The following is a 14,358-nucleotide window of genomic DNA, read 5'->3' as shown; positions in this document are numbered from 1 at the left end:
CCCTGGTGGCCCGCTCCCATCCGGCATCCCTCTCGACGTGAAGCCATGGAGGCAAGGCCACTCGCCGTCGCCTCCCCCGCCCGAGCACCATGCAATGTCTTGAGCTGGTAGATCTGCAGCACATGTTGATTTATACGCATCAATACAGCAGTATATGAATTTTTTAATGTACATCTGAATACAGCAGCACATGTGAGGAATTGAGCGAAGAGGAGGCAGGGAGCGTGCGGGTACCTGCTCGATGCGTCCCTGCGGGAAGTAGAAGACGAGATCCCCGACGCGAGGGACAGTGACGAGCGGGCCGGCGCAGGCGTGCCAGAGCTCGTCGAAGAGGGGATCCCCCGCTGCTCGGAAACAATCACGGAAACGTGAGGAACTAGAAGAGGAGAGTAAGGGAGAAGGCCCGTGTTGACCAGATCTAGAGGCGCGCGTACCTGCGGAGGGCGTCTGCGGCGGCGGCAGGCTTCGCTGCGGCAGCGTCGTGGGCGGCGGCGGGCATCGATGCGCCTCCCTCAGCATAGGTTGGCCGATGAGAGCGCGAGGATGTGGGATCCCGCGTTGGACGAGAGGACGAGGAACCCCGTGGCGGACGCCATTAGCAACACCGTCGTCGGGAGAAGACAAGCTTGATGACCTGTGGTGGCCGGCGTAGCCTGGGGACGCCCGAGATCGTCTTCTGCGACCAGATCCGGTGAGCAGGCGGCGAAAGCGAGCCGGAGGAAAGGAGGGGATCCTGAGGACGTGAAGAAGGGGCTTTGGCGGCCCGACGGCACGAACTTGGCCGCCATGATCTCAATCTGCGGTGCGGGGAAGGGGATGCGCCCGCGGTGAGGCGGGCTCGGTGGGTGGCCGTCGCCGCCACGTCTGGGTTGGGAGGAAATGAGGATGTAGGGTTTCTTTCTGTGTGAGCGACTTGTGCGTGTGTGGCGACGAGGGTGTGGCGTGGAGAAATAGATTTCCAAATACCCCCGGCGAAAACGAAACAGGGACGCCCGCGGTAATTTCGGCCCAAATGGCTCGCAGCAGCCCACTTTATCCCTGGCAAATGTAAATCGGTTTTGCCGGCGGTAGTTAATTTACCCCCGGCATCTTCGAGACAAACTCGCCGGCGGTAAGGAAAGGCCCATCCAGATGCTCTTAGCCCACCATACCCCTGGCTGTTCCAATTCCGATTCGCCGGCGGTAAGTGCCCTAACCTCGGCGACTTGAAACCAACTCGCCGGCGGTAACGTGAGGCGACCCTGGAAGGCCTTACCGCCGGCATCTTGGAATCATACTCGCCGGCAGTAAGGAGTGCGGCTATAAGCCTTTCCCTAGTAGTGAAAGATCCTGTCGTTGCACAACATTCATTTAGTAGTTGTGGATCAGGATGAAAAGGTTATTGTTGGGAGATCAAGGCAAGTAAAGCCACACAACACTAGTGGGTTGAAGGAGATGCAGACCACTATGAATTGGCATCTATTCTTGTCCACCTTCGTCTTGAACAAGATCAAGATGTTTGAACTCATCAAGAGCAGAGCCAAGACAGAAAAGGATTTCAAAGAGGTGCACTTGAACAATGTTGCCAAATAGGTCTCCGACTACTGTAAGCAGGAGGTGTCCTCCTAGCAGGTGTGCAAGCACCTGTGTAAGTGGATAGAAAGGTGGATTAAGATCTCGAAGCTGAGAGACCTTAGTGGTGCCGGCTGGGATGAGGACACTCATATATTTTCCTAAAGGAAGAGTACTACATAGGCCATGTCTAGTGCAACTCCTAGATGTCACTAGTAGGAAAAAACCTACCGCTCGCGTACTGGCGCAACACGCGACTGATAGGTAGAGTACTAGCCGCATGCTCCACGGGCACGCTGCCATTAGCCTTAATGGCAGTGTGTATCCCGCACGCTGCTAATATTTCGTGTTACTGCTCGTGTGTCGTGTTGCACGCTGCTATTATGTTATATGGGTATGATTGTTAGTTGCATGTTGCCATTATTATTGTCCGTTTTTCATTTTTTGTGCACGCCAGCTTATTCCAGCACTAGATATATAACTCTTTACTCAATCCACATAACACATTCATACATACACACGACATACATAACAATTTACAGTTTTGAAAATCATGATCAACATTTTGAAAGAACAAAGATAAAGCTTCTGACTATATGACATAGATTGTTTCATATATTTGCAACATCTCAAGCAGGAGTGTGGAACATTCCATTGGAATCAATCACATGTTGTAACAGAAACGAGCACATCTGGTAGTGGAGCTTCGATAGTGTCAGATTCGTCAGTTCCGATACTTTCAACTTAGGGTGCGAGGTAATAAATAGGTATGATCAAAAGAGGTACCAAATATGAAAAATATATAGTAAAAAGGAAATAGAAGATGTTTGCATGGCAATTTAAATGGCCTATTGCTTAACATTTTGCCCATTATGAAATCCATATGATAGGCAACATAGAAGCCACATAACATGGATCTTTCTAGCTGCTGGTGGCACTGAGACATAGAACATAGAAATTATATACTTCGTATATTATCGAAAAATAAATCATTGACTAGTATAAGGGCTAGCAAAACTAACCGGGATAAACATGGCATATGCTCTAGTGATGTGTAACTCATCTTCTCTGCATTTTGTCCCCGCGAGCGAAATGCGGTAAAAATCCTTAGATTAATACAGACGACATCAATTTATATTATGCAGATGAAAGACCAATCACCTATCAATAAGTTCCTGAGCATCCGTAAAATCTCTCGCCGGATTGTTAAGGTGAGAATCAAAATAATATACTTGGCTATCTAATAGTGAGATACAAATAAGAATCCAGTGAAAGCTAAAAATTAAACTAGTTTGTTTCATAAATCTAAGAAAATGCGTCAAAAAGATGCATAAGTAACTATATTTTACCTTTTATTATAGACCATCATGATTAACTTGTTATCTTTGAAAGCAAGATCCATCACACTAGTGATGTAGTTCTCGACCACGACCTCGTTTGTGTAGGATAACGTTGCATAGAAAACAAAAAATTTCCTACCGCGAACACGCAATCCAAGCAAGATGCAATCTAGAAGACGGTAGCAACGAGGGGGTATCGAGTCTCACCCTTGAAGAGATTCCAAAGCCTACAAGAGGAGGCTCTTGTTGCTGCGGTAGACGTTCACTTGCCGCTTGCAAAAGCGCGTAGAAGATCTTGATCACGATCGGTTCCGGCGCCACGAACGGGCAGCACCTCCGTACTCGGTCACACGTTCGGTTGTTGATGAAGACGACGTCCACCTCCCCGTTCCAGCGGGCAGCGGAAGTAGTAGCTCCTACTGAATCCGACAGCACGACGGCGTGGTGTCGGTGGTGGTGGAGAAGTCCGGCGGAGCTTCGCTAAGCGTGCGGGAAGTGGAGGAGCGGGGCGGCTAGGGTTTGGGGAGAGGGGGGCGCCGGCCACTATGGGGTGCGGCCACCTTGGTGGTGTTTTAGGTGGCCGGCCCCCTCCCCTTTGGCCCTCATTATATAGGTGGAACCCCAAGAGTTGGTCTCCAAGTCTTCGAATAAGACCCGAACCAAAAACCTTCCATATGAAGGGGAAACCTAGCCAAGCTAGGACTCCCACTAGAGGTGGGAGTTCCACCTCCCATATGGGGGGTGGCCGGCCCCCTAAGGGGGAGTCCACTTGGGACTCCTCCCCCACTAGGGTTGGCCGGCCATGGAGGTGGAGTCCCATGTGGACTCAACCTTCCTTGGTGGTTTCTTCCGGACTTTTCTAGAATCTTCTAGAACCTTCCATAGAACCTTCCGCGACATTTTAATTCACATAAAATGACATCCTATATATGAATCTTATTCTCCGGACCATTCCGGAACTCCTCGTGATGTCCGGGATCTCATCCGGGACTCCGAACAAATATTCGAACTCCATTCCATATTCAAGTACTACCATTTCAACATCCAACTTTAAGTGTGTCACCCTACGGTTCGTGAACTATGCGGACATGGTTGAGTACTCACTCCAACCAATAACCAATAGCGGGATCTGGAGATCCATAATGACTCCCACATATTCAACGATGACTTTTAGTGATCGAATGAACCATTCACATACAATACCAATTCCCTTTGTCACGCGATATTTTACTTGTCCGAGGTTTGATCTTCGGTATCACTCCATACCTTGTTCAACCTCGTCTCCTGACAAGTACTCTTTACTCGTACCGTGGTATGTGGTCTCTTATGAACTTATTCATATGCTTGCAAGACATTTAGACGACATTCCACCGAGAGGGCCCGGAGTATATCTATCCGTCATCGGGATGGACAAATCCCACTGTTGATCCATATGCCTCAACTCATACTTTCCGGATACTTAATCCCACCTTTATAACCACCCATTTACGCAGTGGCGTTTGATGTAATCAAAGTACCTTTCCGGTATAAGTGATTTACATGATCTCATGGTCATAAGGACTAGGTAACTATGTATCGAAAGCTTATAGCAAATAACTTAATGACGAGATCTTATGCTACGCTTAATTGGGTGTGTCCATTACATCATTCATACAATGATATAACCTTGTTATTAATAACATCCAATGTTCATGATTATGAAACTAATCATCCATTAATCAACAAGCTAGTTAAGAGGCATACTAGGGACTCTTTGTTTGTCTACATATCACACATGTACTAATGTTTCGGTTAATACAATTATAGCATGATATATAAACATTTATCATAAACACAAAGATATATAATAACCATTTATTATTGCCTCTTGGGCATATCTCCAACAGTCTCCCACTTGCACTAGAGTCAATAATCTAGTTTACATTTGTAAAGATATAACACCTTGGCCTTCCGGTGCTTTATCATGTATTACTCACGGGAGAGGTTTTAGTCAACGGATCTGACACGCTCGAAACGTATGTATTTTGTAATTCATTTGCGTCTCAACGCATCACTCATTTTCAAATGAGTTGGCATTAAATATGTTTGGTCTTCTGGTGGAACCTTAATTCCGCGGTCTGAAATATGTCACTAATATTGTCACATACAATATAGCTTCAAAGTTCTGATTCTGTCGGAACTACACCAAGTTCTCAAAGAACCTCTTGACTTAACATCCTTTGTCATTGTCAAAACAATGACATACTCTGCCTTCTTTTGTAGAATCCGTCACAATATTTAGAACTCTTCTAAATCTAGCATAGACAACTTCTAGCTCATTGTGCTACCTTTTAAACAACACTTAGTCAAATTTGAGATTGAAATTATATTTTATATGTGACAAAACCAATATCGGTGTAACACCTTACAGCAATTTGTTTGTCATTTCTCCATACAAAATTATATATATATATACTTGGTTCTTCTTAAGTACTCAAGAATATTCTTACTGTTTTTTTTTTAATGATCATCACATGAATCATTCTGGTACATGCTCATAACACTTTTAGAGCATAGGACATCTGATTGTGTACATATTATTCGTGATTCATAATCACTCATGTGTTTTTACTCATTGAGTATCAGATACACTCAAGTCTTGTTAAACCTTTACATGACAAGAACATTTTCTTAATATTTCTATATTGAACTATTTCAATATCCATTCTATGTACTTTGACTTAAACTTATTATGTGTTTCAATCTATCTTCATAGATCTTGACACTAAATATGTTTTAGTCCATATCCTTTCATTGAAGTTAATTTTCAATGAAACATTTTAATCAAGTATATAATTACATTATTTATAACCAACTATATGTCATCTACATAAAGTATTATAAATATGTCTCAGCGCTCCCACTTAATTTCTTGCAAATGCAAGCCTCTTCATCGTCTCTGATGAAATCAAAAAAAACTCTTTGACTATTTCATCCAGTGAAGATTCAAACTCCGCTATACTTACTTCATCAAATTGAAGTTTGTATACCTATCTAGTATTCCATGGACCAGCAAAACTCTTGGTTGTATCTTGTATACACCTTTTAATACATACTTCTGATAAGTAATGTGTTTTGCCATCCTACTAGCATATCTCATAAAAGAAATATGTAGTGATTACTAGAATAATCCACATAGACTATAAGCATTGCTACGGAAGATCTAATCTTATCGTAGTCAACTCTTTGAACTTTGTCGTAAACAATTTTTCGACAAGTCGAGCTTCTTCAAAGATATTTCATCCAAGTCCATCAATTTTATAGATCCATTTACTTTCAAAAAGTATTCATCTATCTTGGATTTCATGGCGTATAGCCATTTTAACGGAGTCAGGGCCCATCATAACTTCTTTGTTTGTAGTTGGTTTATCATTTGTTCAAAATCAATCCTTTGTTCACAAATCATTTATTTGATCACAAAGTAAACCATACCTACAAGATTCAATATGTACTTCGATCTCCATGGCTAAAACACTTTGTAGTCATGGGAGCCATGATCGTTATGGCCGCTTCCGAAACCAATTCCGATGCTGCGCTACTCTGATCATTATGCTCGGGTTCATAAACCTTATCAAATTATATTGTCCTCCCACTCAAATACTTCACTAGAAACAATTTCTCGGAATTAAGAAACATTGACAAACACTTTTGTCTTTGTCTTGTGGGAAGAATTCCCAATTAAATCTCTGGGATAACCAACAAAGACATTCATCCGATTTTGGTTGTAAACTCTTAGACCAAAATTTAAAGAAAAGACTATTAGGGTTTGTACCCATACCATAACTTGTATGGTGTCATTTCAACGGATCATGATGATGCTCTATTTAGTGTAAAAGCGGTAGTCACTAAAGCATAATCCACAAAAATATAATGGCGTCATAATATTTTATCTCATCATTAATCCAACAAGGTTTGGAAACATATCTCGGATACTATATCATCATTATGATACTCCAAGAAATGTGAGTTGTAGAACAATTTCATAACTCTCTTAGATGTTCGCTAAAACTCGTAATTCAAATATTTCCACCATGATCCAATCATAGATATTTGATTTTTCTATTACGATGATTTCCACTTCATGCTGAAATTTATTTGAATCCTATTCAAATGTTTCAAACTTTTCCTTATTGAATATATCCACATATATACTCAATTCATTGTTTGAAAGTTTTCATGAAGTAGAAGAATCTTCCGCACACAACTATGCCCAGTGAACCACATATATCATTATGTATGTTTTCACTAAGTTAGTTGCCCGTTCAACTCTTCGGCCTATGAACGGTATTTCAGTCATTACCTTTTAGAAAAGATTTTGCAAGTGCCAAAACGATTCAACAAATCGAATGACTCCAAAAATCCATTTGCATGGAGTTCCTTCATGCGATCCTTTCTAACATGACCTAAATTGCGGTTCCACAAATAAGTGGAATTCAAATCATTTGCCTTATGGCATTTTTAGCGTCAGTGTTATGTATGTGTGTTTCACCATTAAGATTTATAATAACTTATCCATCGTACATGGAGTAATGTCATAATTTGAACAACTCATTGTTTTCATTTGACCGGAGCAAAATAACAATTATTAAGTTCTTTATTATAAATTCTAAGGGCTAGATAGAATGCCAACGACGAACATAATAACACTTTATTTTGTTCCGGACGTGCATTCCTATCATATTCCTTGTCGATCACTTAGGCCATTGTATTCTTGTATTGCGTTGTTTTGTATGACACTTCATACCAACCAATATGGTACTAATACCCAAGAATTTCATTGTGTGACTTAACTAGGAATACAACCATAACATGTATATCATTTATATACACCTGAGCTAGACTTTCTAGTCTTTTCTTTTATTTTGCCAAAATATCTTTTGCAGTTTCTCTTTTAGCTTTCCTCATTATTCAGAAAAACATTTCAACATCAATAATTTCTAGGTTTGTTGGTCAAATACCAATAACCTTGAGGTTCTTACTTTGAAGTTGATCATCATATGACAAGTGTTTCAGATTTCACTATTAGTAAATTTGTAATATGATGAACAATTTCACTCATAATTTTATCCATCAATTCATGATAACTTTCTGAGACCATGTCTGTACATGCTAGGCTCATAAAGTTTAAACCTTAGTATTCGCATATGCAAATCTGGCTTGCACCCGTTGGAAGCACACGTAGAATCTATAACACCCGATCATCACGTGATGCTTCGAAACGATGAGTCTTAGCAACGGTGCATACTAAGGACAATCACTTCATGGATATGCGAATATCGTTAGTGCCCCAATAGTTGGAGGATTGGGACGCCTTGCGTCTTCAACCTTCGTACATTCCCATAAAACTTATGAGTTTATGTAGTCTCACCAAATTTATATTCTATCATCTTGCAATAAGGTCTTAGATATCACATATATATCGTACCTTGATTATTTCTGAAAACTAAATTTTCAGCTCCTTACTTTTCAAACAGATTTGAACTTCAAGTTTCACGGAGACAAGATAACTTTAGGTACTAATTGAAACCATAGCTCTCTGAATCAACAAAGTGAGTTTCACTAAAAGTTTGCAATAGGACTTAATCATTTCTTGATTCATTAACAATACGGTACCAATCCGTAAAGTTTCTAGTCAGATTTTAACAGTATTTCTATCTCAATAACAAGACTAGCGCATGATAGAAAACGGATGCCAATACTACAAAATTAATTCAAAATACTACTCAGACTATGTTTATGATAATTAGTTCATGTTCTAATCTTATTACTAATGAACTCCCACTTAATACAACATCCCTCATAGTTGTTAAGTGGTACACGATCCAAATCCACTACACCAAAACCGATCATCACGTGAGATGATGTAGCTTCAATGGTGAACATCAACATGTTGATCATATCATCCATATGACTCGTGTTCAACCTTTCGGTTTCCGTTGTCCCGAGGCCATGTCCGTACATGCTAGGCTCGTCAAGCAAACCCAAGTATTCCGCGTGTGCAACATTGCTTACACCCGTTGTATGTGAACGTTGAGTCTATCACATCCGATCATCACGAGATGCTTCGAAACGACGAACTGTACAACGGTGCATACTAGGGGAGAACACTTTATTATCTTGATATTAATGTGAGGGATCATCTTATAATGCTACCGTCGCGATCTAAGCAAAATAAGATGCATAAAAGGATTAACATCACATGTAGTTCATATGTGATATGATATGGCCCTTTTGTCTTTGCGCCTTCGATCTTCATCTCTAAAGCACGGACATGATCTCCATCATCAACGGGCATGATCTCCATCATCGTCGGCGTAGCGTCAAGGTCCATGGCGCCGTCTTCATGGTTGTTCACCTCATGTAGCAACTATTACAACTACTTTGAAATACTACTCAACATGAAATTTAAAGACAACCATAAGGCTCCTGCCGATTGCCACAATACAATAATGATAATCTCATACATATTCATCATCACATTATGGCCATATCACATCACCAAACCCTGCAAAAACAAGTTAGACGTCTCTAATTTGGTTTGCATATTTTACGTGGTTTAGGGTTTTCGAGTAAGATCTAATCCACCTACGAACATGAACCACAACGGTGATACTAGTGTTGTCAATAGAAGAGTAAACTGAATCTTCACTATAGTAGGAGAGACAGACGCCCGCAAAGCCTCTTATGCAATACAAGTTGCATGTCGAACGAGGAGCAAGTCTCATGAACGCGGTCATGTAAAGTTAGCCCGAGCCGCTTCATCCCACTATGCCACAAAGATGCAAAGTACTCAAACTAAAGACAACAAGAGCATCAACGCCCACAAAACCATTGTGTTCTACTCGTGCAACCATCTATGCATAGACACGGCTCGATACCACCGTAGGATAACGTTGCATAGAAAACAAAAAATTTCCTACCGCGAACACGCAATCCAAGCAAGATGCAATCTAGAAGACGGTAGCAACGAGGGGGTATCGAGTCTCACCCTTGAAGAGATTCCAAAGCCTACAAGAGGAGGCTCTTGTTGCTGCGGTAGACGTTCACTTGCCGCTTGCAAAAGCGCGTAGAAGATCTTGATCACGATCGGTTCCGGCGCCACGAACGGGCAGCACCTCCGTACTCGGTCACACGTTCGGTTGTTGATGAAGACGACGTCCACCTCCCCGTTCCGGCGGGCAGCGGAAGTAGTAGCTCCTCTTGAATCCGACGAGCACGACGGCGTGGTGTCGGTGGTGGTGGAGAAGTCCGGCGGAGCTTCGCTAAGCATGCGGGAAGTGGAGGAGCGGGGCAGCTAGGGTTTGGGGAGAGGGGGCGCCGGCCACTATGGGGTGCGGCCACCTTGGTGGTGTTTTAGGTGGCCGGCCCCTCCCCTTTGGCCCTCATTATATAGGTGGAACCCCAAGAGTTGGTCTCCAAGTCTTCGAATAAGACCCGAACCAAAAACCTTCCATATGAAGGGGAAACCTAGCCAAGCTAGGACTCCCACTAGAGGTGGGAGTTCCACCTCCCATATGGGGGGGTGGCCGGCCCCCTATGGGGGAGTCCACTTGGGACTCCTCCCCCACTAGGGTTGGCCGGCCATGGAGGTGGAGTCCCATGTGGACTCCACCTTCCTTGGTGGTTTCTTCCGGACTTTTCTAGAACCTTCTAGAACCTTCCATAGAACCTTCCGCGACATTTTAATTCACATAAAATGACATCCTATATATGAATCTTATTCTCCGGACCATTCCGGAACTCCTCGTGATGTCCGGGATCTCATCCGGGACTCCGAACAAATATTCGAACTCCATTCCATATTCAAGTACTACCATTTCAACATCCAACTTTAAGTGTGTCACCCTACGGTTCGTGAACTATGCGGACATGGTTGAGTACTCACTCCAACCAATAACCAATAGCGGGATCCGGAGATCCATAATGACTCCCACATATTCAACGATGACTTTTAGTGATCGAATGAACCATTCACATACAATACCAATTCCCTTTGTCACGCGATATTTTACTTGTCCGAGGTTTGATCTTCGGTATCACTCCATACCTTGTTCAACCTCGTCTCCTGACAAGTACTCTTTACTCGTACCGTGGTATGTGGTCTCTTATGAACTTATTCATATGCTTGCAAGACATTTAGACGACATTCCACCGAGAGGGCCCAGAGTATATCTATCCGTCATCGGGATGGACAAATCCCACTGTTGATCCATATGCCTCAACTCATACTTTCCGGATACTTAATCCCACCTTTATACCACCCATTTACGCAGTGGCGTTTTATGTAATCAAAGTACCTTTCCGGTATAAGTGATTTACATGATCTCATGGTCATAAGGACTAGGTAACTATGTATCGAAAGCTTATAGAAAATAACTTAATGACGAGATCTTATGCTACGCTTAATTGGGTGTGTCCATTACATCATTCATACAATGATATAACCTTGTTATTAATAACATCCAATGTTCATGATTATGAAACTAATCATCCATTAATCAACAAGCTAGTTAAGAGGCATACTAGGGACTCTTTGTTTGTCTACATATCACACATGTACTAATGTTTCGGTTAATACAATTATAGCATGATATATAAATATTTATCATAAACACAAAGATATATAATAACCATTTATTATTGCCTCTTGGGCATATCTCCAACAGTTTGAATCAATTGACTGTCGTGGAGCCATATGAGGGTCTACAATGAGTACTCTGATGTTATGGAGCCTGGCTCTCGTAAAATTGAACCTACATAAAGAAATGTTTGTAAGTAGCAATACATAGCTACTAATATACATATGTTGACGCATTGAGTCAATTATACACTCGTAGTGTATAGCTTCTCACTATGCTGGTGTCCATCTTTTGAATGTTTATCAGGAGATACAAATCTTCCCAATTGACTCGAAAAAAAATTACATAGTCATGGTAGAAGTGTTTAGGTTTGAACGTAACCATATCCAGAGATTTGCTCTGATATATGCTTCTTAAAATTATTGTCGTGGTAAGCCACCAAAAGTGATCTAATAACGCCACAGTGCTTCCTAACAGTTTTCCTCGCGGGAAAATCTTCCACAAGTACACCACCGCAAATGTAATTCTTGACTACATCCACAGCCGACAGATCAACGCCCTTGGCAAAAAGAGCTGTCAGCTCTGCTGTGTCCATCTTTGCAAGATCTTTTGTTTCAAGCGGCTTTTTCGACCTGCTTCTCTTGGACTTTCCGACGGGCTTTGTTCTAGGCTTTAGCGGCACAAAAGCAAGGGTACGAGCTGAGGTTGCAGGTGTGGTTAGAGCTGCGGTACGAGCTCGGGTGGGAGCTGCGGCAGGAGCTACGGTAGGAGCTGTGGCTGGAGCTATGGTTCGAGGTGTGGCTGGAACTATGGTTGGAGTTGCGGTGGGAGTTGCTGTAGGAGTTGTGGTTGGAGCTCGGGTGGGAGATGCGGCGGGAGATTTGGCTAGAGCTCTGGTTGGATTTGTGGCTGGAACTGTGGTAGGAGCTCGGGTGGGAGCTGCAGCATGAATTGTGGCAGGAGCTGCGGCTGGAGTTGTGGTTGGAGCTTTTGGCTGCAACTGTGGTTGGAGTTGTGGCTGCAACTGTGGTTCGAGCTAGCGGTGTGGCATTGATAGGCGCCAAAGGATTGACTGTAATAATGTTGCATGTACGAGCTAACTTTGCATCGGTAGGCAACATGATTCTAGTCAAAACATTCTCAATTGGAAAATCATTGTCACTGAAATTTAAGTATTCTTCAATTGAATTAGGCCCTATGACCACCTTCCAACCATGTCTTCAATGTCGTCATTATGCTAGGAACCATGATTCCCAACTTCCTTTTCACGTCTTTGGGGACGATTGAACTAACCTTTTGGTCCACAATTTTCTCAATATCCTTATCGGAAATATCCTCGGTGGCTTTTCTCCTTTTCTTTAACTGCTCACTATCGTCATTGTAATAGTAGTTTCATTGGGCGCCGAGTCCTGCGCCGGCAAGACAGCCATGTGCCGGCTTCTTCTGCATCGGCTTTCTGAGGGTCAAGTTTATCGCCCGGGTTAAAGGTTGATCCCAGGGGGTGATCCATCGAAGGAGGTTTCACATTCCAACTGATTTTGCTTACGCTACAAAAAAAGCATATGAAACATTTAGAAATGTAACTATTAGAATGTAATCGACTTGATTAAAAACTACCGGTAGATAAATTACCAGTTAGACAATTAATTGTTATGTCTTCTTGTATGTTACATATTCCCCGATTTTTGCGTCTCGGTGGCACCGAGCCCTGATAAACTCACGTTGCCACCGGTCCTCAAATTCCGCAGGGCTTGATTTGGCATCAATTAAAGGATCAACGTCCTCCTTTTCCCACCTCGGCCTCTTGCGGTCGTAACCATGGCTTCCGAGAGTGACGGAACCTATGTTTATGCGACGCATGTCCAAACCCCACTTCCGCAAATCCTTGTCCTCCTTTCTAGTACAATTACGCTTGAATGTTTCCCACTCCTCCTCCGTGATCGTGGTATATGTCTTGTGTACCTTGGAGTAATCAACACCCTTATCCACCATTTTTCGTACCCTTGTTTTCCAACTGCTCAAGTCCCTACTGAACTTGCTGAGGGTGTGGGTGTTTACTAGATTTTTGGTGAGATTTAAGTTGTTGTGAGGGTATGGGAATATGTACCGTTTGTGCAACTTTGAGATAAGGTTGGCACATAATTCTGCATTCTTCCCGATGTTCTTCTCGTTGATCGAAATAGTATCTCGAAGAATACATCCGCATTGGACGCCATAACTCGCTGCAACTGAGGGCGGGAGAATAGGCTCACCATTGGCAAGACTTACTTCCAAGACAATATCCGTTATGTTGTCAAGCTTGTTTCGGCGCCTCTCCTTGCGTTGTTTCTTCAGTTTTGTGCCCTCGATGTCAGTATTGGTCCCGTTGCCATCATTGGAACTAGTGGCCCCGTCGTTGCCATCGGTGCCACTAGTTTCTTGGAAAAACTCAAACATTGCTTCTTATTGTACTACATTTTCTTTTTCTTGTGCCACAGAGTTAGAACACGTCCTTTTCTCATTGTGGTCTCCCAACATCTTCAACCTGAAATTGAAATTCATATAGTTAGTAATGGGAATTAATCGACATTACAGAAAAACATGAGCAACTCATATCGATACACACTATCTATCATTGATCAATCATCAACACACCATCATCAATCATCAACACACCAACATAATTATTAATCATGCATTTCGTCGAGCAAGTTAAGGGCACATGATTCATACCAGGTGGAGGTGGATGACATGGGCGTGGAGTATCGGGAGATCGGCGACGACGACAGAGGAAGCTGAAGGAGGACCGCTTCATGGCGATGGCAAGGCGCGGAGTGGGCGGCGATGAGGCGCGGCGCGGGCGGAGGTTC

The sequence above is a fragment of the Lolium rigidum genome, chromosome 5 (genome assembly GCF_022539505.1).
Source record: "Lolium rigidum isolate FL_2022 chromosome 5, APGP_CSIRO_Lrig_0.1, whole genome shotgun sequence".
Lineage (NCBI taxonomy): Eukaryota > Viridiplantae > Streptophyta > Magnoliopsida > Poales > Poaceae > Lolium > Lolium rigidum.
Note: the sequence above shows the minus strand (reverse complement) of the source record.